A 25,492-nucleotide genomic window follows, 5' to 3' on the forward strand; every position below is an offset into this window, starting at 1 on the left:
TGCGTTCTTAGCGTCGGAGTGCTCTTTACTCTCATGTGCATTCTGGGGGCTCGATAACGCACGTCCTAGACAAGGTTGCACCATGAGGCATGGGCTAAGACGAGGGTGCGAGAGTTTGGTGTCGGGTACGATCATACCAGCGTTAGTGCACCGGATCTCATCAGAACTCCGCAGTTAAGCGCGCTTGGGCCGGAGTAGTACTGGGATGGGTGACCTCCCGGGAAGTCCCGGTGTTGCACCCTTCTTTCACTTTTGCGAGCATCCGGTCGTGTCATTGTTGCATTGGGACAGCACTCGCGCTCCTCAAAGCCCATTTTCAATCGCCCATCTCCTTCACCTCCCGCACCCCGAATCATGTTCATTCCGAGTGCTCGATAAGGCGCGTTCTTAGTGCTGGATAAGGTGCATTCTGGGCACTGAGGGTTGCGTAAAATTCGCGTCGCTCAACAATGAAATCTCCATGGGGAGGAAACGGTCGGCGCAATAGTTGATTCTTGTGATAAAAGCGTATATGAATGGGGGAAATTGATCAAAGAAATTTCGAGGGCCATAACCTTCGACCCGCATCTCCGTTCTTCTCCAAATTGTCAACGTGGGAATTTTCGAGCGCAAGATAAGGTGCGTTCTTAGCGTCGGAGTGCTCTTTACTCTCCCGTGCATTCTGGGTGCTCGATAACGCGCGTCCTAGACAAGGTTGCACCATGAGGCATGGGCTAAGATGAGGGTGCGAGAGTTTGGTGTCGGGTGCGATCATACCAGCGTTAGTGCACCGGATACCATCAGAACTCCGCAGTTAAGCGCGCTTGGGCCGGAGCAGTACTGGGATGGGTGACCTCCCGGGAAGTCCGAGTGTTGCACCCTTCTTTCACTTTTGCGAGCATCCGGTCGTGTCATTGTTGCATTGGGACAGCACTCGCGCTCCTCAAAGCCCATTTTCAATCGCCCATCTCCTTCACCTCCCGCACCCCGACTCATGTTCATTCCGAGTGCCCGATAAGGCGCGTTCTTAGTGCTGGATAAGGTGCATTCTGGGCACTGAGGGTGGCGTAAAATTCGCGTCGCTCAACAAAGAAATCTCCATGGGGAGGAAACGGTCGGCGCAACAGTTGATTCTTGTGATAAAAGCGTATATGAATGGGGGAAATTGATCAAAGAAATTTCGAGGGCCATAACCTTCGACCCGCATCTCCGTTCTTCTCCAAATTGTCCACGTGGGAATTTTCGAGCGCCAGATAAGATGCGTTCTTAGCGTCGGAGTGCTCTTTACTCTCCCGTGCATTCTGGGGGCTCGATAACGCGCGTCCTAGACAAGGTTGCACCATGAGGCATGGGCTAAGACGAGGGTGCGAGAGTTTGGTGTCGGGTGCGATCATACCAGCGTTAGTGCACCGGATCCCATCAGAACTCCGCAGTTAAGCGCGCTTGGGCCGGAGTAGTATTGGGATGGGTGACCTCCCGGGAAGTCTCAGTGTTGCACCCTTCTTTCACTTTTGCGAGCATCCAGTCGTGTCATTGTTGCATTGGGAAAGCACTCGCGCTCCTCAAAGCCCATTTTCAATCGCCCATCTCCTTCATCTCCCGCACCTCGACTCATGTTCATTCCGAGTGCCCGATAAGGCACGTTCTTAGTGCTGGATAAGGTGCATTCTGGGCACTGAGGGTGGCGTAAAATTCGCGTCGCTCAACAAAGAAATCTCCATGGGGAGGAAACGGTCGGCGCAACAGTTGATTCTTGTGATAAAAGCGTATATGAATGGGGGAAATTGATTAAAGAAATTTCGAGGGCCATAACCTTCGACCCGCATCTCCGTTCTTCTCCAAATTGTCCACGTGGGAATTTTCGAGCGCCAGATAAGGTGCGTTCTTAGCGTCGGAGTGCTCTTTACTCTCCCGTGCATTCTGGGGCCTCGATAACGCGCGTCCTAGACAAGGTTGCACCATGAGGCATGGGCTAAGACGAGGGTGCGAGAGTTTGGTGTCGGGTGCGATCATACCAGCGTTAGTGCACCGGATCCCATCAGAACTTCGCAGTTAAGCGCGCTTGGGCCGGAGTAGTACTTGGATGGGTGACCTCCCGGGAAGTCCCGGTGTTGCACCCTTCTTTCACTTTTACGAGCATCCGGTCGTGTCATTGTTGCATTGGGACAGCACTCGCGCTCCTCAAAGCCCATTTTCAATCGCCCATCTCCTTCACCTCCCGCACCCCGACTCATGTTCATTCCGAGTGCCCGATAAGGCACGTTCTTAGTGCTGGATAAGGTGCATTCTGGGCACTAGGGTGGCGTAAAATTCGCGTCGTTCAACAAAGAAATCTCCATGGGGAGGAAACGGTCGGCGCAACAGTTGATTCTTGTGATAAAAGCGTATATGAATGGGGGAAATTGATCAAAGAAATTTCGAGGGCCATAGCCTTCGACCCGCATCTCCGTTCTTCTCCAAATTGTCCACGTGGGAATTTTCGAGCGCCAGATAAGGTGCGTTCTTAGCGTCGGAGTGCTCTTTACTCTCCCGTGCATTCTGGGTGCTCGATAACGCGCGTCCTAGACAAGGTTGCAGCATGAGGCATGGGCTAAGACGAGGGTGCGAGAGTTTGGTGTCGGGTGCGATCATACCAGCGTTAGTGCACCGGATCCCATCAAAACTCCGCAGTTAAGCGGGCTTGGGCCGGAGTAGTACTGGGATGGGTGACATCCCGGGAAGTCCCGGTGTTGCACCCTTCTTTCACTTTTGCGAGCATCCGGTCGTGTCATTGTTGCATTGGGACAGCACTCGCGCTCCTCAAAGCCCATTTTCAATCGCCCATCTCCTTCACCTCCCGCACCCCGACTCATGTTCATTCCGAGTGCCCGATAAGGCGCGTTCTTAGTGCTGGATAAGGTGCATTCTGGGCACTGAGGGTGGCGTAAAATTTGCGTCGCTCAACAAAGAAATCTCCATGGGGAGGAAACGGTCGGCGCAACGGTTGATTCGTGTGATAAAATCGTATATGAATGGGGGAAATTGATCAAAAAAATTTCGAGGGCCATAACCTTCGACCCGCATCTCCGTTCTTCTCCAAATTGTCCACGTGGGAATTTTCGAGCGCCATATAAGGTGCGTTCTTAGCCTCGGAGTGCTCTTTACTCTCCCGTGCATTCTGGGGGCTCGATAACGCGCGTCCTAGACAAGGTTGCACCATGAGGCATGGGCTAAGACGAGGGTGCGAGAGTTTGGTGTCTGGTGCGATCATACCAGCGTTAGTGCACCGGATCCCATCAGAACTCCGCAGTTAAGCGGGCTTGGGCCGGAGTAGTACTGGGATGGGTGACGTCCCGGGAAGTCCCGGCGTTGCACCCTTCTTTCACTTTTGCGAGCATCCGGTCGTGTCATTGTTGCATTGGGACAGCACTCGCGCTCATCAAAGCCCATTTTCAATCGCCCATCTCCTTCACCTCCCGCACCCCGACTCATGTTCATTCCGAGTGCCCGATAAGGCGCGTTCTTAGTGCTGGATAAGGTGCATTCTGGGCACTGAGGGTGGCGTAAAATTCGCGTCGCTCAACAAAGAAATCTCCATGGGGAGGAAACGGTCGGCGCAACAGTTGATTCTTCTGATAAAAGCGTATATGAATGGGGGAAATTGATCAAAGAAATTTCGAGGGCCATAACCTTCGACCCGCATCTCCGTTCTTCTCCAAATTGTCCACGTGGGAATTTTCGAGCGCCATATAAGGTGCGTTCTTAGCGTCGGAGTGCTCTTTACTCTCCCGTGCATTCTGGGGCCTCGATAACGCGCGTCCTAGACAAGGTTGCACCATGAGGCATGGGCTAAGACGACGGTGCGAGAGTTTGGTGTCGGGTGCGATCATACCAGCGTTAGTGCACCGGATCCCATCAGAACTCCGCAGTTAAGCGCGCTTGGGCCGGAGTAGTACTGGGATGGGTGACCTCCCGGGAAGTCCCGGTGTTGCACCCTTCTTTCACTTTTGCGAGCATCCGGTCGTGTCATTGTTGCATTGGGACAGCACTCGCGCTCCTCAAAGCCCATTTTCAATCGCCCATCTCCTTCACCTCCCGCACCCCGACTCATGTTCATTCCGAGTGCCTGATAAGGCGCGTTCTTAGTGCTAGATAAGGTGCATTCTGGGCACTGAGGGTGGCGTAAAATTTGCGTCGCTCAACAATGAAATCTCCATGGGGAGGAAACGGTCGGCGCAACAGTTGATTCTTGTGATAAAAGCGTATATGAATGGGGGAAATTGATCAAAGAAATTTCGAGGGCCATAACCTTCGACCCGCATCTCCGTTCTTCTCCAAATTGTGCACGTGGGAATTTTCGAGCGCCAGATAAGGTGTGTTCTTAGCGTCGGAGTGCTCTTTACTCTCCCGTGCATTCTGGGGGCTCGATAACGCGCATCCTAGACAAGGTTGCACCATGAGGCATGGGCTAAGACGAGGGTGCGGGAGTTTGGTGTCGGGTGCGATCATACCAGCGTTAGTGCACCGGATCCCATCGTAACTCCTCAGTTAAGCGCGCTTGGGCCAGAGTAGTACTGGGATGGGTGACCTCCCGGGAAGTCCCGGTGTTGCACCCTTCTTTCACTTTTGCGAGCATCCGGTCGTGTCATTGTTGCATTGGGACAGCACTCGCATTCCTCAAAGCCCATTTTCAATCGCCCATCTCCTTCACCTCCCGCACCCCGACTCATGTTCATTCCGAGTGCCCGATAAGGCGCGTTCTTAGTGCTGGATAAGGTGCATTCTGGGCACTGAGGGTGGCGTAAAATTTGCGTCGCTCAACAAAGAAATCTCCATGGGGAGGAAACGGTCGGCGCAACGGTTGATTCGTGTGATAAAATCGTATATGAATGGGGGAAATTGATCAAAAAAATTTCGAGGGCCATAACCTTCGACCCGCATCTCCGTTCTTCTCCAAATTGTCCACGTGGGAATTTTCGAGCGCCATATAAGGTGCGTTCTTAGCGTCGGAGTGCTCTTTACTCTCCCGTGCATTCTGGGGGCTCGATAACGCGCGTCCTAGACAAGGTTGCACCATGAGGCATGGGCTAAGACGAGGGTGCGAGAGTTTGGTGTCGGGTGCGATCATACCAGCATTAGTGCACCGGATCCCATCAGAACTGCGCAGTTAAGCGCGCTTGGGCCGGAGTAGTACTGGGATGGGTGACCTCCCGGGAAGTCCCGGTGTTGCACCCTTCTTTCACTTTTGCGAGCATCCGGTCGTGTTATTGTTGCATTGGGACAGCACTCGCGCTCCTCAAAGCCCATTTTCAATCGCCCATCACCTTCACCTCCCGCACCCCGACTCATGTTCATTCCGAGTGCCCGATAAGGCGCGTTCTTAGTGCTGGATAAGGTGCATTCTGGGCACTGAGGGTGGCGTAAAATTCGCGTCGCTCAACAAAGAAATCTCCATGGGGAGGAAACGGTCGGCGCAACAGTTGATTCTTGTGATAAAAGCGTATATGAATGGGGGAAATTGATCAAAGAAATTTCGAGGGCCATAACCTTCGACCCGCATCTCCGTTCTTCTCCAAATTGTCCACGTGGGAATTTTCGAGCGCCAGATAAGGTGCGTTCTTAGCGTCGGAGTGCTCTTTACTCTCCCGTGCATTCTGGGGGCTCGATAACGTGCGTCCTAGACAAGGTTGCACCATGAGGCATGGGCTAAGACGAGGGTGCGAGAGTTTGGTGTCGGGTGCGATCATACCAGCGTTAGTGCACCGGATCCCATCAGAACTCCACAGTTAAGCGCGCTTGGGCCGGAGTAGTACTGGGATGGGTGACCTCCCGGGAAGTCCCGGTGTTGCACCCTTCTTTCACTTTTGCGAGCATCCAGTCGTGTCATTGTTGCATTGGGACAGCACTCGCGCTCCTCAAAGCCCATTTTCAATTGCCCATCTCCTTCACCTCCCGCACCTCGACTCATGTTCATTCCGAGTGCCCGATAAGGCGCGTTCTTAGTGCTGGATAAGGTGCATTCTGTGCACTGAGGGTGGCGTAAAATTCGCGTCGCTCAACAAAGAAATCTCCATGGGGAGGAAACGGTCGGCGCAACAGTTGATTCTTGTGATAAAAGCGTATATGAATGCGGGAAATTGATCAAAGAAATTTCGAGGGCCATAACCTTCGACCCGCATCTCCGTTCTTCTCCAAATTGTCCACGTGGGAATTTTCGAGCGCCAGATAAGGTGCGTTCTTAGCGTCGGAGTGCTCTTTACTCTCCCGTGCATTCTGGGTGCTCGATAACGCGCGTCCTAGACAAGGTTGCACCATGAGGCATGGGCTAAGACGAGGGTGCGAGAGTTTGGTGTCGGGTGCGATCATACCAGCGTTAGTGCACCGGATCCCATCAGAACTCCGCAGTTAAGCGCGCTTGGGCCGGAGTAGTACTGGGATGGGTGACCTCCCGGGAAGTCCTCGTGTTGCACCCTTCTTTCACTTTTGCGAGCATCCGATCGTGTCATTGTTATATTGGGACAGCACTCGCGCTCCTCAAAGCCCATTTTCAATCGCCCATCTCCTTCACCTCCCGCACCCCGACTCATGTTCATTCCGAGTGCCCGATAAGGCGCATACTTAGTGCTGGATAAGTTGCATTCTGGGCACTGAGGGTGGCGTAAAATTCGCGTCGCTCAACAAAGAAATCTCCATGGGGAGGAAACGGTCGGCGCAACAGTTGATTCTTGTGATAAAAATCGTATATGAATGGGGGAAATTGATCAAAGAAATTTCGAGGGCCATAACCTTCGACCCGCATCTCCGTTCTTATCCAAATTGTCCACGTGGGAATTTTCGAGCACTAGATAAGGTGCGTTCTTATCGTCGGAGTGCTCTTTGCTCTCCTGTGCATTCTGGGTGCTCGATAACGCGCGTCCTAGACAAGGTTGCACCATGAGGCATGGGCTAAGACGAGGGTGTGAGAGTTTGGTGTCGGGTGCGATCATACCAGCGTTAGTGCACAGGATCCCATCAGAACTCCGCAGTTAAGCGCGCTTGGGCCGGAGTAGTACTGGGATGGGTGACCTCCCGAGAAGTCCCGGTGTTGCACCCTTCTTTCACTTTTGCGAGCATCCGGTCGTGTCATTGTTGCGTTGGGACAGCACTCGCGCTCCTCAAAGCCCATTTTCAATCGCCCATCTCCTTCACCTCTCGCACCCCGACTCATGTTCATTCCGAGTGCCCGATAAGGCGCGTTCTTAGTGCTGGATAAGGTGCATTCTGGGCACTGAGGGTGGCGTAAAATTTGCGTCGCTCAACAAAGAAATCTCCATGGGGAGGAAACGGTCGGCGGAACAGTTGATTCTTGTGATAAAAGCGTATATGAATGGGGGAAATTGATCAAACAAATTTCAAGGGCCATAACCTTCGACCCGCATCTCCGTTCTTCTCCAAATTGTCCACGTGGGAATTTTCGAGCACCAGATAAGGTGCGTTCTTAGCATCGGAGTGCTCTTTACTCTCCCGTGCATTCTGGGGGCTCGATAACGCGCGTCCTAGACAAGGTTGCACCATGAGGCATGGGCTAAGACGAGGGTGCAAGAGTTTGGTGTCGGGTGCGATCATACCAGCGTTAGTGCATCGGATCCCATCAGAACTCCACAGTTAAGCGCGCTTGGGCCGGAGTAGTACTGGGATGGGTGACCTCCCGGGAAGTCCCGGTGTTGCACCCTTCTTTCACTTTTGCGAGCATCCGGTCGTGTCATTGTTGCATTGGGACAGCACTCGCGCTCCTGAAAGCCCATTTTCAATCGCCCATCTCCTTCACCTCCCGCACCCCGACTCATGTTCATTCCGAGTGCCCGATAAGGCGCGTTCTTAGTGCTGGATAAGGTGCATTCTGGGCACTGAGGGTGGCCTAAAATTCGCGTCGCTCAACAAAGAAATCTCCATGGGGAGGAAACGGTCGGCGCAACAGTTGATTCTTGTGATAAAAGCCCATATGAATGGGGGAAATTGATCAAAGAAATTTCGAGGGCCATAACCTTCGACCCGCATCTCCGTTCTTCTCCAAATTGTCCACGTGGGAATTTTCGAGCACCAGATAAGGTGCGTTCTTAGCGTCGGAGTGCTCTTTACTCTCCCGTGCATTCTGGGTGCTCGATAACGCGCGTCCTAGATAAGGTTGCACCATGAGGCATGGGTTAAGACAAGGGTGCGAGAGTTTGGTGTCGGGTGCGATCATACCAGCGTTAGTGCACCGGATCCCATCAGAACTTCGAAGTTAAGCGCGCTTGGGCCGGAGTAGTACTGGGATGGGTGACCTCCCGAGAAGTCCCGGTGTTGCACCCTTCTTTAAGTTTTGCGAGCATCCGGTCGTGTCATTGTTGCGTTGGGATAGCACTCGCGCTCCTCAAAGCCCATTTTCAATCGCCCATCTCCTTCACCTCTCGCACCCCGACTCATGTTCATTCCGAGTGCCCGATAAGGCGCGTTCTTAGTGCTGGATATGGTGCATTCTGGGCACTGAGGGTGGCGTAAAATTCGCGTCGCTCAACAAAGCAATCTCCATGGGGAGGAAACGGTCGGCGCAACAGTTGATTCTTGTGATAAAAGCGTATATGAATGGGGGAAATTGATCAAAGAAATTTCGAGGGCCATAACCTTCGACCCGCATCTCCGTTCTTCTCCAAATTGTCCACGTGGGAATTTTCGAGCGCCAGATAAGGTGCGTTCTTAGCGTCGGAGTGCTCTTTACTCTCCCGTGCATTCTGGGTGCTCGATAACGCGCGTCCTAGACAAGGTTGCACCATGAGGCATGGGCTAAGACGAGGGTGCGAGAGTTTGGTGTCGGGTGCGATCATACCAGCGTTAGTGCACCGGATCCCATCAGAACTCCGCAGTTAAGCGCGCTTGGGCCGGAGTAGTACTGGGATGGGTGAACTCCCGGGAAGTCCCGGTGTTGCACCCTTCTTTCACTTTTGCGAGCATCCGGTCGTGTCATTGTTGCATTGGGACAGCACTCGCGCTCCTCAAAGCACCTTTTCAATCGCCCATCTCCTTCACTTCCCGCACCCCGACTCATGTTCATTCCGAGTGCCCGATAAGGCGCGTTCTTAGTGATGGAAAAGGTGCATTCTGGGCACTAAGGGTGGCGTAAAATTCGCGTCGCTCAACAAAGAAATCTCCATGGGGAGGAAACGGTCGGCGCAACAGTTGATTCTTGTGATAAAAGCGTATATGTATGGTGGAAATTGATCAAAGAAATTTCGAGGGCCATAACCTTCGACCCGCATCTCCGTTCTTCTCCAAATTGTCCACGTGGGAATTTTTGAGCGCCAGATAAGGTGCGTTCTTAGCGTCGGAGTGCTCTTTACTCTCCCGTGCATTCAAGGTGCTCGATAACGCGCGTCCTAGACAAGGTTGCACCATGAGGCATGGGCTAACACGAGGGTGCGAGAGTTTGGTGTCGGGTGCGATCATACCAGCGTTAGTGCACCGGATCCCATCAGAACTCCGCAGTTAAGCGCGCTTGGGCCTAAGTAGAACTGGGATGGGTGACCTCCCGGGAAGTCCCAGTGTTGCACCCTTCTTTCACTTTTGCGAGCATCCGGTCGTGTCATTGTTGCATTGGGACAACACTCGCGCTCCTCAAAGCCCATTTTCAATCGCCCATCTCCTTCACCTCCCGCCCCGACTCATGTTGATTCCGAGTGCTCGATAAGGCGCGTTCTTAGTGCTGGATAAGGTGCATTCTAGGCACTGAGGGTGGCATAAAATTCGCGTCGCTCAACAAAGCAATCTCCATGGGGAGGAAACGGTCGGCGCAAGAGTTGATTCTTGTGATAAAAGCGTATGAGAATGGAGGAAATTGATCAAAGAACTTTCGAGGGCCATAACCTTCGACCCGCATCTCCGTTCTTCTCCAAATTGTCCACGTGGGAATTTTCGAGCGCCAGATAAGGTGCGTTCTTAGCGTCGGAGTGCTCTTTACTCTCCCGTGCATTCAAGGTGCTCGATAACGCGTGTCCTAGACAAGGTTGCACCATGAGGCATGGGCTAACAAACGAGTGCGAGAGTTTGGTGTCGGGTGCGATCATACCAGCGTTAGTGCATCGGATCCCATCAGAACTTCGCAGTTAAGCGCGCTTGGGCCGGAGTAGTACTGGGATGGGTGACCTCCCGGGAAGTCCCGGTGTTGCACCCTTCTTTCACATTTGCGAGCATCCGGTCATGTCATTGTTGCATTGGGACAGCACTTGCGCTCCTCAAAGCCCATTTTCAATCGCCCATCTCCTTCACCTCCCGCACCCCGACTCATTTTCATTCCGAGTGCCCGATAAGGCGCGTTCTTAGTGTTGGATAAGGTGCATTCTGGGCACTGAGGGTGGCGTAAAATTTGCGTCTCTCAACAAAGCAATCTCCATCGGGAGGAAACGGTCGGCGCAACAGTTGATTCTTGTGATAAAAGCGTATGAGAATGGGGGAAATTGATGAAAGAACTTTCGAGGGCCATAACCTTCGACCCGCATCTCCGTTCTTCTCCAAATTGTCCACGTGGGAATTTTCGAGCGCCAGATAAGGTGCGCTCTTAGCGTCGGAGTGCTCTTTACTCTCCCGTGCATTCTGGGTGCTCGATAACGCGCGTCCTAGACAAGGTTGCACCATGAGGCATGGGCTAAGACGAGGGTGCGAGAGTTTGGTGTCGGGTGCGATCATACCAGCGTTAGTGGACAGGATCCCATCAGAACCCGGTAGTTAAACGCGCTTGGGCCGGAGTAGTACTGGGATTTGTGACCTCCCGGGAAGTCCCGGTGTTGCAGACTTCTTTCACTTTTGCGAGCATCCGGTCGTGTGATTGTTGCATTGGGACAGCACTCGCGCTCCTCAAAGCCCATTTTCAATCGCCCATCTCCTTCACCTCCCGCACCCCTACTCATGTTCATTCCGAGTGCCCGATAAGGCGCGTTCTTAGTGCTAGATAAGGTGCATTCTGGGCACTGAGGGTGGCGTAAAATTCGCGTCGCTCAACAAAGTAATCTCCATGGGGAGGAAACGGTCGACGCAACAGTTGATTCTTGTGATAAAAGCGTATGAGAATGGGGGAAATTGATCAAAGAACTTTCGAGGGCCATAACCTTCGACCCGCATCTCCGTTCTTCTCCAAATTGTCCACGTGGGAATTTTCGAGCGCAAGAGAAGGTGCATTCTTAGCGTCGGAGTGCTCTTTACTCTCCCGTGCATTCTGGGTACTCGATAACGCGCGTCCTAGACAAGGTTGCACCATGAGGCATGGGCTAACACGAGGGTGCGAGAGTTTGGTGTCGGGTGCGATCATACCAGTGTTAGTGCACCGGATCCCATCAGAACTCCCCAGTTAAGCGCGCTTGGGCCGGAGTAGTACTGGGATGGGTGACCTCGCGGGAAGTGCCGGTGTTGAACCCTTCTTTCACTTTTGCGAGCATCCGATCGTGTCATTGTTGCATTGGGACAACACTTGCACTCCTCAAAGCCCATTTTCAATCGCCCATCTCCTTCACCTCCCGCACCCCGACTCATGTTCATTCCGAGTGCCCGATAAGACGCGTTCTTAGTGCTAGATAAGGTGCATTCTGGGCACTGAGGGTGGCATAAAATTCCCGTCGCTCAACAAAGTAATCTCCATGGGGAGGAAACGTTCGGCGCAACAGTTGATTCTTGTGATAAAAGCGTATGAGAATGGGGGAAATTGATCAAAGAACTTTCGAGGGCCATAACCTTCGACCCGCATCTCCGTTCTTCTCCAAATTGTCCATGTGGGAATTTTTGAGCACCAGATAAGGTGCGTTCTTAGCGTCGGAGTGCTCTTTACTCTCCTGTGCATTCAAGGTGCTCGATAACGCGCGTCCTAGACAAGGTTGCACCATGAGGCATGGGCTAACACGAGGGTGCGAGAGTTTGGTGTTGGGTGCGATCATACCAGGGTTAGTGCACCGAATCCCAACAGAACTTCGCAGTTAAGCGTGCTTGGGCCGGAGTAGTATTGGGATGGGTGACCTCCTGGGAAGTCCCGGTGTTGCACCCTTCTTTAACTTTTGCGAGCATCCATTCGTGTCATTGTTGCATTGGGACAACACTCGCGCTCCTCAAAGCCCATTTTCAATCGCCCATCTCCTTGACCTCCCGCACCCTGACTCATGTTTATTCCGAGTGCCCGATAAGGCGCGTTCTTAGTGCTTGATAAAGTGCATTCTGGGCACTGAGGGTGGCGTAAAATTTGCGTCGCTCAACAAAGCAATCTCCATGGGGAGGAAATGGTCGGCGCAACAGTTGATTCTTGTGATAAAAGCGTATGAGAATGGGGGAAATTGATCAAAGAACTTTCGAGGGCTATAACCTTCGACCCACATCTCCATTCTTCTCCAAATTGTCCACGTGGGAATTTTCGAGCGCCATATAAGGTGCGTTCTTAGCGTCGGAGTGCTCTTTACTCTCCCGTGCATTCAAGGTGCTCGATAACGCGCGTCCTAGACAAGGCTGCACCATGAGGCATGGTCTAACAAGAGGGTGCGAGAGTTTTGTGTCAGGTGCGATCATACCAGTGTTAGTGCACCGGATCTCATCAGAACTCCGTAGTTAAGCGCGCTTGGGCCGGAGTATTACTGGGATGGGTGACCTCCCGGGAAGTCCCGGTGTTGCACCCTTCTTTCACTTTTGCGAGCATCCGGTCGTTTCATTGTTGCATTGGGACAGCACTCGCGCTCCTCAAAGCCCATTTTCAATCGCCCATCTCCTTCACCTCCCGCACCCCGACTCATGTTCATTCCGAGTGCCCGATAAGGCGCGTTCTTAGTGCTGGATAAGGTGCATTCTGGGCACTGAGGGTGGCGTAAAATTCGCGTCGCTCAACAAAGCAATCTCCATGGGGAGGAAACGGTCAGCGCAACAGTTGATTCTTGTGATCAAAGCATATGAGAATGGGGGAAATTGATCAAAGAACTTTCGAGGGCCATAACCTTCGACCCACATCTCCGTTCTTCTCCAAATTGTCCACGTTGGAATTTTCGAGCGCCAGATAAGGTGCGTTCTTAGCGTCAGATTGCTCTTTACTCTCCCGTGCATTCTGGGTGCTCGATAACGCGCGTCCTAGACAAGGTTGCACCATGAGGCATGGGCTAACACGAGGGTGCGATCATACCAGCGTTAGTGCACCGAATCCCATCAGAACTTCGCAGTTAAGCGCGCTTGGGCCGAAGTAGTACTGGGATGGGTGACCTCCCGGGAAGTCTGGGTGTTGCACTCTTCTTTCACTTTTGCGAGCATCCGTTCGTGTCATTGTTGCATTGGGACAGCACTTGCGCTCCTCAAAGCCCATTTTCAATCGCCCATCTCCTTCACCTCCCGCACCCCGACTCATGTTCATTTCGAGTGCCCGATAAGGCGCGTTCTTAGTGCTAGATAAGGTGCATTCTGGGCACTGAGGGTGGCGTAAAATTCGCGGCGCTCAACAAAGTAATCTCCATGGGGAGGAAACGGTCGGCGCAACAGTTTATTTTTGTGATAAAAGCGTATGATAATGGGGGAAATTGATCAAAGAACTTTCGAGGGCCATAACCATCGACCCGCATCTCCGTTCTTCTCCAAATTGTCCACGTGGGAATTTTCGAGCGCCAGATAAGGTGCGTTCTTAGCGTCGGAGTGCTCTTTACTCTCCTGTGCATTCTGGGTGCTCGATAACGCGTGTCCTAGACAAGGTTACACCATGAGGCATGGGCTAACATGAGGGTGCGAGAGTTTGGTGTCGGGTGCGATCATATCAGCGTTAGTGCACCGGATCCCATCAGAACTCCGTAGTTAAGCGCGCTTGGGCCGGAGTAGTACTGGGATGGGTTACCTCTCGGGATGTCCCGGTGTTGCACCCTTCTTTCACTTTTGCGAGCATCCGGTCGTGTCATTGTTACATTGGGACAACACTCACGCTCCTCAAAGCCCTTTTTCAATCGCCCATCTCCTTCACCTCCCGCACCCCGACTCATGTTCATTCCGAGTGCCCGACAAGGCGCGTTCTTAGTGCTAGATAAGGTGCATTTTGGGCACTGAGGGTGGCGTAAAATTTGCGTCGGTCAACAAAGTAATCTCCATGGGGAGGAATCGGTTGGCGCAACAGTTGATTCTTGTGATAAAAGCGTATGAGAATGGGGGAAATTGATCAAAGAACTTTCGAGGGCCATAACCTTCGACCCGCATCTCCGTTCTTCTCCAAATTGTCCACGTGGGAATTTTTGAGCGCCGGATAAGGTGCGTTCTTACCGTCGAAGTGCTCTTTACTCTCCTGTGCATTCTGGGTGCTCGATAACGCGCGTCCTAGACAAGGTTGCACCAGGAGGCATGGGCTAACACGAGGGTGCGAGAGTTTGGTGTCAGGTGCGATCATACCAGCGGTAGTGCACCGGGTCTCATCAAAACTCCGCAGTTAAGCGGGCTTGGGGGTGAGTAGTACTGGGATGGGTGACCTCCCGGGAAATCTCGGTGTTGCACCCTTCTTTAACTTTTGCGAGCATCCGGTCGTGTCATTGTTGCATTGGGACAGCACTCGCGCTCCTCAAAACCCATTTTCAATCGCCCATTTCCTTCACCTCCCGGACCCCGACTCATGTTCATTCTGAGTGCCTGATAAGGCGCGTTCTTAGTGCCAGATAAGGTGCATTATGGGTAGTGAGGGTGGCGTAAAATTCACATCGCTCAACAAAGTAATCTCCATGGGGAGGAAACGATCGGCGCAACAGTTGATTCTTGTGATAAAAGCGTATGAGAATGGGGGAAATTGATCAAAGAACTTTCGAGGGCCATAACCTTCAACTCGCATCTCCGTTCTTCTCCAAATTGTTGACGTGGGAATTTTCGAGCGCCAGATAACGTGCGTTCTTAGCGTCAGAGTGCTCTTTACTCTCCCATGCATTCTGGGTGCTCGATAACGCGCGTCCTAGACAAGGTTGCACCATGAGGCATGGGCTAAGACGAGGGTGCGAGAGTTTAGTGTCGGGTGCGATCATACCAGCGTTAGTGCACCGGATCCCATCAGAACTCCGCAGTTAAGCGCGCTTGGGCCAGAGTAGTATTGGGATGGGTGACCTCCCGGGAAGTCCTGGTGTTGCACCCTTCTTTCACTTTTGCGAGCATCCGGTCGTGTCATTATTGCATTGGGACAGCACTCGCGCTCCTCAAAGCCCATTTTCAATCGCCCATCTCCTTCACCTCCCGCACCCCGACTCATGTTCATTCCGAGTGCTCGATAAGGTGCATTCTTAGTGCTAGATAATGTGCATTCTGGGCACTGAGGGTGGCGTAAAATTCACGTCGCTCAACAGAGTAATCTCCATGGGGAGGAAACGGTCGGCGCAACAGTTGATTCTTGTGATAAAAGCATATGAGAATGGGGGAAATTGATCAAAGAACTTTCGACGTCCATAACCTTCGAGAGTTTGGTGTCGAGTGCGATCGTACCAGCGTTAGTGTACCGGATCCCATCAGAACTCCGCAATTAAGCGCGCTTGGGCTGGAGGAGTACTGGGATGGGTGACGTCCCGGGAAGTCCCAGTGTTGCACCCTTCTTTCACTTTTGCGAGCATCCGGTCGTGTCATTGTTGCATTGGGACAACACTCGCGCTCCTCAAAGCCCATTTTCAATCGCCCATCTCCTTCACCTCCCGCACCCCTACTAATGTTCATTTCGAGTGCCCGATAAGGCGCGTTCTTAGTTCTGGATAAGGTGCATTCTGGGCACTGAGGGCGGCGTAAAATTCGCGTCGCTCAACGAAGTAATCTCCATGGGGAGGAAACGGTCGGTGCAACAATTGATTCTTGTGATAAAAGCATGTGAGAATGGGGGAAATTGATCAAAGAACTTTCGAGGGCCATAACCTTCGACCCGCATCTCTGTTCTTCTCCAAATTGTCCACGTGGGAATTTTCGAGCGCCAGATAAGGTGCGTTCTTAGCGTCAGAGTTCTCTTTACTCTCCCGTGCATTCTGGGTGCTCGATAACGCGTGTCCTAGACAAGGTTGCACCATGAGGCATGGGCTAACACGAGGGTGCGAGAGTTTGGTGTCGGGTGCGATCATACCAGCGTTTGTGCACCGGATCCCATCAGAACTCCGTAGTTAAGCGCGCATGGGCCGGAGTTGTACTGGGATGGGTGACCTCCCGGGAAGTCCCAGTGTTGCACCCTTCTTTCACTTTTGTGAGCATCCGGTCGTGTCATTGTTGCATTGGGACAGCACTAGCGCTCCTAAAAGCCCATTTTCAATCGCCCATCTCCTTCACCTCCCGCACCCCGACTCATGTTCATTCAAAGTGCCCGATAAGGCGCGTTCTTAGTGTTAGATAAGGTGCATTCTGGGCACTGAGGGTGGCATAAAATTCGCGTCGCTCAACAAAGTAATCTCCATGGGGAGGAAACGGTCGGCGCAACAGTTGATTCTTGTGATAAAAGCGTATGAGAATGGGGGAAATTGATCAAAGAACTTTCGAGGGCCATAACCTTCGACCCGCATCTCTGTTCTTCTCCAAATTGTCCACGTGGGAATTTTCGAGCGCCAGATAAGGTGCGTTCTTAGCGTCGGAGTGCTCTTTACTCTGCCGTGCATTCAATGTGCTTGATAACACGCGTCCTAGACAAGGTTGCACCATGAGGCATGGGCTAACACGAGGGTGCGAGAGTTTGGTGTCGAGTGCGATCATACCAGCGTTAGTGCAACGGATCCCATTAGAACTCCGCAGTTAAGCGCGCTTGGGCCGGAGTAGTACTGGGATGGGTGAGCTCCCGGGAAGTCCTTTTGTTGCACCCTTCTTTCACTTTTGCGAGCATCCGGTCGTGTCATTGTTGCATTGGGACAGCACTCTCGCTCCTCAAAGCCCATTTTCAATCGCCCATCTCCTTCACCTCCAGCACCCCGACTCATGTTCATTCTGAGTGCTCGATAAGGCGCATTCTTAGTTCTAGATAAGGTGCATTCTGGCCACTCAGGGCAGCGTAAAGTTCGCCTTGCTCAACAAAGTAATCTCCATAGGGAGGAAACGGTCGGCACAACAGTTGATTCTTGTGATTCTTGTGATAAAAGCGTATGAGATTTGGGGAAATTGATCAAAGAACTTCTAAGGGCCATAACCTTTGACCCGCATCTCCGTTCTTCTCCAAATTGTCCACGTGGGAATTTTCGAGTGACAGATAAGGTGCGTTCTTAGCGTCAGAGTGCTCTTTACTCTCACGTGCATTCTTGGTGCTCGATAACACGCGTCCTAGATAAGGTTGCACCATGAGGCATGGGCTAACACGAGGGTGCGAGAGTTTGGTGTCGGGTGCGATCATACTAGCATTAGTGCACCGGATCCCATTAGAAATCCGCAGTTAAGAGCGCTTGGGCCGGAGTAGTATTGGGATGGGTGACCTCCCGGGAAGTCCCGGTGTTGCACCCTTCTTTCACTTTTGCGAGCATCCGGTTGTGTCATTGTTGCATTGGGACAGCACTCGCGCTCCTCAAAGCCCATTTTCAATCGCCCATCTCCTTCACCTCCCGCACCCCGACTCATGTTTATTCTGAGTGCTTGATAAGGTGCGTTCTTAGTGCTAGATAAGGTGCATTCTGGGCACTGAGGGTGGCGTAAAATTCGCGTCACTCAACAAAGTAATCTCCATAGGGAGGAAACGGTCGGCGCAATAGTTGATTCTTGTGATTCTTGTGATAAAAGTGTATGAGATTGGGGGAAATTGATCAAAGAACTTCCAAGGGCCATAACCTTCAACCCGCATCTCCATTCTTCTCCAAATTGTCCACGTGGGAATTTTTGAGTGCCAGATAAGGTGCATTCTTAGCGCCGGCGAGCTCTTTACGCTCCTGTACATTTTGGGTGCTCGATAACGCGCATCCTAGACAAGGTTGCACCATGAGGCATGGGCTAACACGAGGGTGCGAGAGTTTGGTGTCGGGTATGATCATACCAGCGTTAGTGCACCGGATCCCATCACAAATCCGCAGTTAAGAGCGCTTGGGCCGGAGTAGTACTGGGATGGGTGACCTCCCAGGAAGTCCCGGTGTTGCACCCTTCTTTCACTTTTACAAGCATCCGGTCGTGTCATTGTTACATTGGGACAGCACTCGTGCTCCTCAAAGCCCATTTTCAATCGCCCGTCTCCTTCACTTCCCCACCCCGATTCTTGTTCATTCTAAGTGCCCGATAAGGCGCATTCTCAGTGCTAGATAAGGTGCATTCTGCGCACTAAGGGTGGCGTAAAATTTGCGTCGCTCAACAAGGTAATCTCCATAGGGAGGAAACGGTCAGTGCAACAGTTGATTCTTGCGATTCTTGTGATAAAAGCGTATGAGAATGGGGGAAATTGATCAAAGAACTTTCGAGGGCCATAACCTTCGACCCGCATCTCCATTCTTCTCCAAATTGTCAACGTGGGAATTTTCAAGCCAGATAAGGTGCGTTCTTAGCGTCGGAGTGCTCTTTACTATCCCGTGCATTCTGGGTGCTCGATAACGCGCGTCCTAGACAAGGTTGCACCATGAGGCATGGGCTAACACGAGGGTGCGAGAGTTTGGTGTCGGGTGCGATCATACCAGCTTTAGTGCACCAGATCCCATCAGAACTCCGCAGTTAAGCGCGCTTGGGCCGGAGTAATACTGGGATGGGTGACCTGCCGAGAAGTCCTGCTGTTGCACCCTTCTTTCACTTTTGCAAGCATCCGATCATGTCATTGTTGCATTGGGACAACACTCGCGCTCCTCAAAGCCCATTTTCAATCACCCATCTCCTTCACCTCCCGCACCCCACTCATGTTCATTCTGAGTGCTCGATAAGGCACGTTCTTAGTGCTAGATAAGGTGCATTCTGGGTAGTCAGGGCGGCGTAAAATTCGCCTCGCTCAACAAAGTAATCTCCATAGGGAGGAAACGGTCGGTGCAACAGTTGATTCTTTTGATTCTTGTGATAAAAGCGTATGAGATTTGGGGAAATTGATCAAAGAACTTCCGAGGGCCATAACCTTCAACCCGCATCTCCGTTCTTCTCCAAATTGTCCACGTGGGAATTTTCGTGCAACAGATAAGGTGCGTTCTTAGCGTCGGAGTGCTCTTTACTCTCCCATGCATTCTGGGTGCTTGATAACGCACGTCTTAGAAAAGGTTGCACCATGAGGCATGGGCTAACACATGGGTGCGAGAGTTTTGTGTCGAGTGTGATAATACTAGCGTTAGTGCACCGGATCCCATCAGAACTCTGCAGTGAAGCGCGGTTGTGCCGGAGTAGTACTGGGATGGGTGACCTCTCGGGAAGTCCCAATGTTGCACCGTTCGTTCACTTTTGTGAGAATCCAGTCATGTCATTGTTACATTGGGACAGCTCTCGCACTCCTCAAAGCCCATTTCATTCTCATGTTCATTCTGAGTGCCAGATAAGGCATTTTCTTAGTGCTAGATAAGGTGCATTCTGGGCACTGAGGGTGGCATAAAATTCGTGTCACTCAACAACGTAATCTCCATAGGGAGGAAACGGTCGGCGCAACGGTTGATTCTTGTGATTCTTGTGATAAAAGCGTATGAGATTGGATGAAATTTATCAAAGAACTTTCGAGGGCCATAACCTTCGATCCGCATCTCCATTCTTCTCGAAATTGTCCACATGGGAATTTTCGAGCGCTAGATAAGGTGCGTTCTTAGCGTCAGAGTGCTCTTTACTCTCTCGTGCATTCTGGGTGCTTGATAACACGCGTCCTAGACAAGGTTGAACCATGAGGCATGGGCTAATAGGAGGGTGCGAGAGTTTGGTGTCGGGTGCGATTGTACCAGTTTTAGTGCACCAGATCCCATTAGAACACCGCAGTTAAGTGGGCTTGGGCTGAAGTAGTATTGGGATGCATGACCTCCCAGGAAGTCCCGGTGTTGCAGCCTTCTTTCACTTTTGTGAGCATTCGGTCATGTCATTGTTACATTGGGATAGCTCTCGTGCTTCTCAAAGCCCATTTTCAATCGCCCATCCCCTTCACCTCCCGCACCTCGACACATGTTCATTCTGAGTGCCTGAGAAGGCGCGTTCTTAGTGCTGGATAAGGTGCATTTTGGGCACTGAGGGTGGCATAAAATTCACGTTGCTCAACAAAGTAATCTCCATAGGGAGGAAATTGTTGGCGCAACAGTTAATTCTTGTGATAAAATTTTATGAGATTGGGGGAAATTGATCAAAGAACTTCCAAGGGCCATAACCTTCGACCCACATCTCCATTCTTCTCCAAATTGTCCACGTGGGGTTTTTCGAGCGCCAGATAAGGTGCATTTTTAGCGTCGGAGTGCTCTTTACTCTCTCGTGCATTCTGGGTGCTCGATAATGCGCATCCTAGATAAGGTTGCACCATGAGGTATGGACTAACACGAGGGTGCGAGAGTTTGTTGTTGGGTGCGATCATACCAGTGTTAGTGCACCGGATCCCATTAGAACTCCGCAGTCAAGCGCTCTTGGATCGGAGTAGTACTAGGATGGGCGACTTCCTGGGAAGTCCCTGTGTTGCACCTTTCTTTCACTTTTGTGAGCATCCAGCCATGTCGTTGTTACATTGGGATAGCTCTTGCGCTCCTCAAAGCCCATTTTCAAACGCCCATCCCCTTCACCTCTTGCACCCCGATTCATGTTCATTCTGAGTGCCCGATAAGGCACGTTCTTAGTGCTAGATAATGTGCATTTTGGGCACCTTCAACTCGCATCTCCGTTCTTCTCCAAATTGTCCACATGGGAATTTTTGAGCGCTAGATAAGGTGCGTTCTTAGCGTCGCGAAGCTCTTTACTCTCTCGTGCATTTTGGGTGCTCGATAATGCGCGTCCTAGACAAGGTTGCACCATGAGGCATGGGCTAACACGAGGGTGTGAGAGTTTGGTGTCGGGTGCGATCATTCTAGCGTTAGTGCGCCGGATCCGATCAGAACTCCGCAGTTAAGCACGCTTGGGCCAGAGTAGTACTGGGATGGGTGACCTCCCTGGAAGTCCTGGTGTTGCACCCTTCTCTCTCTTTTGTGAGCATCTGGTCGTGTCATTGTTACATTGGGAAAGCTCTCGCTCTCCCCAAAACCCATTTTCAATCGCACATCCCCTTCACCTCCCGCTCCCCAACTCATGTTTATTCTGAGTGCTCGATAAGGTGCGTTCTTAGTGCTAGGTAAGGTGCATTCTGGGCACTGAGGGTGGCGTAAAATTCGCGTCGCTCAACAAAGTAATCTCCATAGGGAGGATATGGTCGACGCAATAGTTGATTCTTGTGATAAAAGCGAATGAGATTGGGGGAAATTGATCAAAGATCTTTCGAGGGCCATAACCTTCGACCCAAATCTCCGTTCTTCTCCAAATTGTCCAAGTGGGAATTTTTTAGCGCCAGATGAGGTGCGTTCTTAGTGTCGGAGTGCCTTTTACTCTCCCGTGCATTCTTGGTACTCGATAACGCGCGTCCTACACAAGGTTGCACCTTGAGGCATGGGCTAACACGAGGGTGTGAGAGTTTGGTGTTGGGTGCGATCATACTAGCGTTAGTGCAACGGATCCCATCAGAACTTCACAGATAAGCGCGCTTGGGCCGGAGTAGTACTGGGATGGGTGACCTCCCAGGAAGTCCTGGTGTTGCATTGTTCTTTCACTTTTGTGAGCATCTGGTCGTGTCATTATTACATTGGGACAGCTCTCGTGCTCCTCAAAGCCCATTTTCAATCGCCCATCCCCTTCACCTATTGCACCTCGACTCATGTTCATTCTGAGTGCCTGATAAGGCGTGTTCATAATGCTAGATAAGGTGCATTCTCGACATTGAGGGTGGCGTAAAATTTGCGTTGCTCAACAAAGTAATGTCCATAGGGAGGAAATTGTCGGTGCAACAGTTGATTCTTGTGATTCCTTTGATAAAAGCGTATGAGATTGGGGGAAATTGATCAAAGAACTTCCGAGGGCCATAACCTTCGACCCGCATCTCCCTTCTTCTCCAAATTGTCCACGTGGGAATTTTTGAGCACCATACAATGTGCGTTCTTAGTGTCGGAGTGCTCTTTACCCTCCCGTGCATTCTGGGTGCTCGATAACGTGCATCCTAGACAAGGTTGCACCATGAGACATTGGCTAACACGAGGGTGCTTGCATGCTTCTTTCTCTTTTGTGAGCATCCGGTCGTGTCATTTTTACATTGGGACAACTCTCGCGCTCGTCAAAGCCCATTTTCAATCGCCCATCCCCTTCACCTCCCGCACCTTGACTCATGTTCATTCTGAGTGCCCGATAATGCGCGTTCTTAGTGCTAGATAAGGTGCATTCTGGGCACTGAGGGTGGCGTAAAATTCACATCGCTCAACAAAGTAATCTCCATAGGGAGGAAACGGTCGGTGCAACAGTTGATTCTTGTGATTCTTGTGATAAAAGCGTATGAGATTGGGGGAAATTGATCAAAGAACTTTTGAGGGCCATAACCTTTGTCCCGCATCTCTGTTCTTCTCCAAATCTTCCACGTGGGAATTTTTGAGCGCCAGATAAGGTATGTTCTTAGCGTCAGAGTGCTCTTTACACTCCCGTGCATTCTAGGTGCACGATAACGGGTGTCCTAGACAAGGTTGCACCTGAGGCATGGGCTAACACAAGCATGCGAGAGTTTGGTGTCGGGTGCGATCATAGGAGCATTAGCGCATCGGATCCCATCAGAAATCTATAGTTAATCGCACTTTGGCCAAAGTAGTACTGGGATGGGTGACCTCTCGGGAAGTCCCGGTGTTGGACCCTTTTTTTACTTTTGTGTGCATCTGGTCGTGTCATTGTTACATTTGGACAGCTCTCGTGCTCCTCAAAGCCCATTTTCAATCGCCCATCACCTTTACCTCCTACACCCTGACTCATGTTCATCCTAAGTGCCCCATAAGGCACTTTCTTAGTGCTAGATAAGGTGCATTCTAGGCATAGAAGGTGGCGTAAAATTTGCGTCACTCAAAAAAGTAATCTCCATAGGGATGAAACAGTCGGCACAACAGTTGATTCTTGTGATAAAAGTGTATGAGACAGGGGGAAATTAATCAAAGAACTTCTGAGGGCCATAAGCTTCGACCCGCATCTCCATTGTTCAAAAATTCCACGTGGGAATTTTCATGTGCCAGATAAGGTGCGTTGTTAGTGTTGAAGTACTGTTTACTCTCCTATGCATTCTGGGTGCTTGATAATGTGCGTCTTAGACAAGGTTGCACCATGAGGCATCGGCTAATGCGAGGGTGCGAGAGTTTGATGTCAAGTGCGATCGTACCAATTTTAGTGCACCAGATCCCATCAGAACTCCGTCGTTAAGTGCGCCTAGGTCGGAGTTGTACTGGGATGGGTGGCCTCCCGGGAAGTCCCGGTGTTGCACCCTTCTTTTACTTTTGTGAGCATCCGGTCATGTCATTGTTACGTTTGGACAGCTCTCGCGCTCCTCAAAGTCCATTTTAAATCGCCCATCCCCTTCACCTCCCGCACCCCGACTCATGTTCATTTTGAGTGCCCGATAAGGCTCATTCTTAGTGCTAGATAAGGTGCATTCTAGGCACTGAGGGTGGCTTAAAATTTGCGTCGCTCAACAAAGTAATCTCCATAGGGATGAAATAGTCGGTGCAACAGTTGATTCTTGTGATAAAAGCATATGATATTGGGGGAAATTGATCAAAGAACTTTCAAGGGCCATAACCTTCTACTTGCATCTCCGTCCTTCTTCAAATTGTCCACGTGGGAATATTTGAGTGCTAGATAAGGTGCGTTCTTAGTGCTTGAGTGCTTTTTACTCTCCCGTGCATTCTGGGTACTCGATAACATGCGTCGTAGAGAAGGTTGCACCATGAGGCATGGTCTAACACGAGCGTGCGAGAGATTGGTGTCGGGTGCGATCATACTAGCGTTAGTGCACCAGATCCCATAAGAAATCCGTAGTTAAGAACGTTTGGGCCGGAGTAGCACCGGGACGAGTGACCTCCTAGGAACTCTCAGTGTCACACCCTTCTTTTACTTTTGTGAGCATTCGGTCGTGTCATTTTTACATTTGGATAGCTCTTGCGCTCCTCAAAGCGCATTTTCAATCGCCCATCCACTTCTCCTCCCACACCTCAACTCATGTTCATTCTTTGTGCTCAATAAGGCATGTTCTTAGCGCTAGATAAGGTGCATTCTAGGCATTGAAGGTGGTATAAAATTCGCGTCACTCAACAAAGTAATCTCCATAGAGATAAAATAGTCGGCACAAAAGTTGATTCTTATGATAAAAGCATATGAGATTGGGGGAAATTGATCAAAGAACTTCCAAGGGCTATACCCTTTGACCCGCATCTCCTTTCTTCTTTAAATTGTCCATGTGGGAATTTTTGAGTGCCAGATAAGGTGCGTTCTTAGTGTTAGAGAGCTTTTTACTCTCCCGTGCAATCTAGGTGCTCGATAACGTGCGTCCTAGACAAGGTTGCACCATGAGGCAGGGGCTAACACGAGCGTGCAAGAGTTTGGTGGCGGGTGCGATCATACCAACGTTAGTGCACCGGATCCCATCAGAAATCCGCAGTTAAGCGCGCTTGGGCCGGAGTAGCACAGGTCTTGCTCAACAAAGTAATGTCCATAGGGATGAAACGGTCGGCGCAACAGTTGATTCTTGTGATAAAAGTGTATGAGATTTGGGGAAATTGATCAAAGAACTTTCGAGGGCCATAACCTTCGACCCGCATCTCTGCTCTTCTCCAAATTGTCCACGTGGGAATTTTCGAGCGCCAGATAAGGTGCGTTCTTAGCGTCGGAGTGCTCTCTACTCTCCCATGCATTTTGGGTGGTCGATAACGCACGTCCTAGATAAGGTTGCACCATGAGGCATGGGCTAACACGAGCGTGCGAGAGTTTGGTGTCGGGTGCGATCATACCAGTGTTAGTGCACCGGATCCCATCAGAGCTCCGCAGTTAAGCGCGCTTGGGCCTGAGTAGTACTGGGATGGGTGACCTCCTGAGAAGTCCCAGTGTTGCATCCTTCTTTCACTTTTGTGAGCATCTGGTCGTGTCATTGTTACATTGGGACAGCTCTCACGCTCCTCAAAGCCCATTTTCAATCGCCCATCCCCTTCACCTCCCACACCCCGACTCATCTTCATTTTGAGTGCTTGATAAGGTGCAATCTTAGTGCTAGATAAGGTGCATTCTAGGCATAGAAGGTGGCGTAAAATTCACATTGCTCAACAAATTAATTTGCATAGGGATGAAACGGTTGGTGCAATAGTTGATTTTTGTGATTCTTTTGATAAAAGCGTATGAGATTGGGGGAAATTGATCAAAGAACTTCCAAGGGCCATAACATTCGACCCGCATCTCTATTTTTCTTCAAATTGTCCACGTGGGAATTTTTGAGTACTAGATAAGGTGCGTTATCAGTGTCGAAGTACTTTTTACTCTCATGTGCATTCTGGGTGCTTGATAAGGTGTATCTTGGACAAGGTTGCATCGTGAGGAATGGGCTAACACGAGGGTGCGAGAGTTTGATGTCGGGTGTGATCATACTAGCGTTAGT

General features: G+C 51.0%; 14 non-coding genes and 20 pseudogenes across 14 annotated transcripts; all 34 read left to right on the top strand.

Moving 5' to 3' along the window:
• The first annotated feature begins 123 nt into the window (after positions 1-123).
• On the top strand, positions 124-242 carry LOC149530127 (5S ribosomal RNA). The gene has a single exon (XR_016359557.1). It is a non-coding gene; the product is annotated as a 5S ribosomal RNA (ribosomal RNA).
• Positions 243-742: 500 nt separating this feature from the next.
• LOC149530128 (5S ribosomal RNA) lies at positions 743-861 on the top strand (annotated as a pseudogene).
• A 500-nt stretch (positions 862-1,361) lies between these two features.
• LOC149530129 (5S ribosomal RNA) lies at positions 1,362-1,480 on the top strand. Its single transcript, XR_016359587.1, has one exon. It is a non-coding gene; the product is annotated as a 5S ribosomal RNA (ribosomal RNA).
• Positions 1,481-1,980: 500 nt separating this feature from the next.
• On the top strand, positions 1,981-2,099 carry LOC149530130 (5S ribosomal RNA). Its single transcript, XR_016359465.1, has one exon. It is a non-coding gene; the product is annotated as a 5S ribosomal RNA (ribosomal RNA).
• A 499-nt stretch (positions 2,100-2,598) lies between these two features.
• Positions 2,599-2,717, top strand: LOC149530131 (5S ribosomal RNA; annotated as a pseudogene).
• Positions 2,718-3,217: 500 nt separating this feature from the next.
• Positions 3,218-3,336, top strand: LOC149530132 (5S ribosomal RNA; annotated as a pseudogene).
• A 500-nt stretch (positions 3,337-3,836) lies between these two features.
• On the top strand, positions 3,837-3,955 carry LOC149530133 (5S ribosomal RNA). The gene has a single exon (XR_016359328.1). It is a non-coding gene; the product is annotated as a 5S ribosomal RNA (ribosomal RNA).
• A 500-nt stretch (positions 3,956-4,455) lies between these two features.
• On the top strand, positions 4,456-4,574 carry LOC149530134 (5S ribosomal RNA; annotated as a pseudogene).
• Positions 4,575-5,074: 500 nt separating this feature from the next.
• LOC149530135 (5S ribosomal RNA) lies at positions 5,075-5,193 on the top strand (annotated as a pseudogene).
• Positions 5,194-5,693: 500 nt separating this feature from the next.
• On the top strand, positions 5,694-5,812 carry LOC149530136 (5S ribosomal RNA). The gene has a single exon (XR_016359475.1). It is a non-coding gene; the product is annotated as a 5S ribosomal RNA (ribosomal RNA).
• Positions 5,813-6,312: 500 nt separating this feature from the next.
• On the top strand, positions 6,313-6,431 carry LOC149530137 (5S ribosomal RNA). The gene has a single exon (XR_016359548.1). It is a non-coding gene; the product is annotated as a 5S ribosomal RNA (ribosomal RNA).
• Positions 6,432-6,932: 501 nt separating this feature from the next.
• Positions 6,933-7,051, top strand: LOC149530138 (5S ribosomal RNA). The gene has a single exon (XR_016359540.1). It is a non-coding gene; the product is annotated as a 5S ribosomal RNA (ribosomal RNA).
• Positions 7,052-7,551: 500 nt separating this feature from the next.
• Positions 7,552-7,670, top strand: LOC149530139 (5S ribosomal RNA). The gene has a single exon (XR_016359566.1). It is a non-coding gene; the product is annotated as a 5S ribosomal RNA (ribosomal RNA).
• A 500-nt stretch (positions 7,671-8,170) lies between these two features.
• Positions 8,171-8,289, top strand: LOC149530140 (5S ribosomal RNA). Its single transcript, XR_016359394.1, has one exon. It is a non-coding gene; the product is annotated as a 5S ribosomal RNA (ribosomal RNA).
• Positions 8,290-8,789: 500 nt separating this feature from the next.
• On the top strand, positions 8,790-8,908 carry LOC149530141 (5S ribosomal RNA). The gene has a single exon (XR_016359549.1). It is a non-coding gene; the product is annotated as a 5S ribosomal RNA (ribosomal RNA).
• Positions 8,909-9,408: 500 nt separating this feature from the next.
• Positions 9,409-9,527, top strand: LOC149530142 (5S ribosomal RNA; annotated as a pseudogene).
• A 498-nt stretch (positions 9,528-10,025) lies between these two features.
• Positions 10,026-10,144, top strand: LOC149530143 (5S ribosomal RNA). Its single transcript, XR_016359555.1, has one exon. It is a non-coding gene; the product is annotated as a 5S ribosomal RNA (ribosomal RNA).
• Positions 10,145-11,263: 1,119 nt separating this feature from the next.
• LOC149530144 (5S ribosomal RNA) lies at positions 11,264-11,382 on the top strand (annotated as a pseudogene).
• Positions 11,383-11,882: 500 nt separating this feature from the next.
• Positions 11,883-12,001, top strand: LOC149530145 (5S ribosomal RNA; annotated as a pseudogene).
• Positions 12,002-12,501: 500 nt separating this feature from the next.
• On the top strand, positions 12,502-12,620 carry LOC149530146 (5S ribosomal RNA; annotated as a pseudogene).
• A 480-nt stretch (positions 12,621-13,100) lies between these two features.
• Positions 13,101-13,219, top strand: LOC149530147 (5S ribosomal RNA). The gene has a single exon (XR_016359455.1). It is a non-coding gene; the product is annotated as a 5S ribosomal RNA (ribosomal RNA).
• Positions 13,220-13,719: 500 nt separating this feature from the next.
• Positions 13,720-13,838, top strand: LOC149530148 (5S ribosomal RNA). The gene has a single exon (XR_016359584.1). It is a non-coding gene; the product is annotated as a 5S ribosomal RNA (ribosomal RNA).
• Positions 13,839-14,338: 500 nt separating this feature from the next.
• Positions 14,339-14,457, top strand: LOC149530149 (5S ribosomal RNA; annotated as a pseudogene).
• Positions 14,458-14,957: 500 nt separating this feature from the next.
• On the top strand, positions 14,958-15,076 carry LOC149530150 (5S ribosomal RNA). Its single transcript, XR_016359393.1, has one exon. It is a non-coding gene; the product is annotated as a 5S ribosomal RNA (ribosomal RNA).
• A 330-nt stretch (positions 15,077-15,406) lies between these two features.
• On the top strand, positions 15,407-15,525 carry LOC149530151 (5S ribosomal RNA; annotated as a pseudogene).
• Positions 15,526-16,025: 500 nt separating this feature from the next.
• Positions 16,026-16,144, top strand: LOC149530152 (5S ribosomal RNA; annotated as a pseudogene).
• Positions 16,145-16,644: 500 nt separating this feature from the next.
• On the top strand, positions 16,645-16,763 carry LOC149530153 (5S ribosomal RNA; annotated as a pseudogene).
• Positions 16,764-17,272: 509 nt separating this feature from the next.
• Positions 17,273-17,391, top strand: LOC149530154 (5S ribosomal RNA; annotated as a pseudogene).
• A 509-nt stretch (positions 17,392-17,900) lies between these two features.
• LOC149530155 (5S ribosomal RNA) lies at positions 17,901-18,019 on the top strand (annotated as a pseudogene).
• Positions 18,020-18,525: 506 nt separating this feature from the next.
• LOC149530156 (5S ribosomal RNA) lies at positions 18,526-18,644 on the top strand (annotated as a pseudogene).
• Positions 18,645-20,368: 1,724 nt separating this feature from the next.
• On the top strand, positions 20,369-20,487 carry LOC149530157 (5S ribosomal RNA; annotated as a pseudogene).
• Positions 20,488-20,850: 363 nt separating this feature from the next.
• LOC149530158 (5S ribosomal RNA) lies at positions 20,851-20,969 on the top strand (annotated as a pseudogene).
• A 500-nt stretch (positions 20,970-21,469) lies between these two features.
• Positions 21,470-21,588, top strand: LOC149530159 (5S ribosomal RNA; annotated as a pseudogene).
• Positions 21,589-24,840: 3,252 nt separating this feature from the next.
• LOC149530160 (5S ribosomal RNA) lies at positions 24,841-24,959 on the top strand (annotated as a pseudogene).
• Positions 24,960-25,492: the final 533 nt, after the last annotated feature.

Source organism: Cupressus sempervirens, chromosome 11 (genome assembly GCF_028749045.1).
Source record: "Cupressus sempervirens isolate cs-2001-9-10 chromosome 11, ASM2874904v1, whole genome shotgun sequence".
Classification (NCBI taxonomy): Eukaryota; Viridiplantae; Streptophyta; class Pinopsida; order Cupressales; family Cupressaceae; genus Cupressus; species Cupressus sempervirens.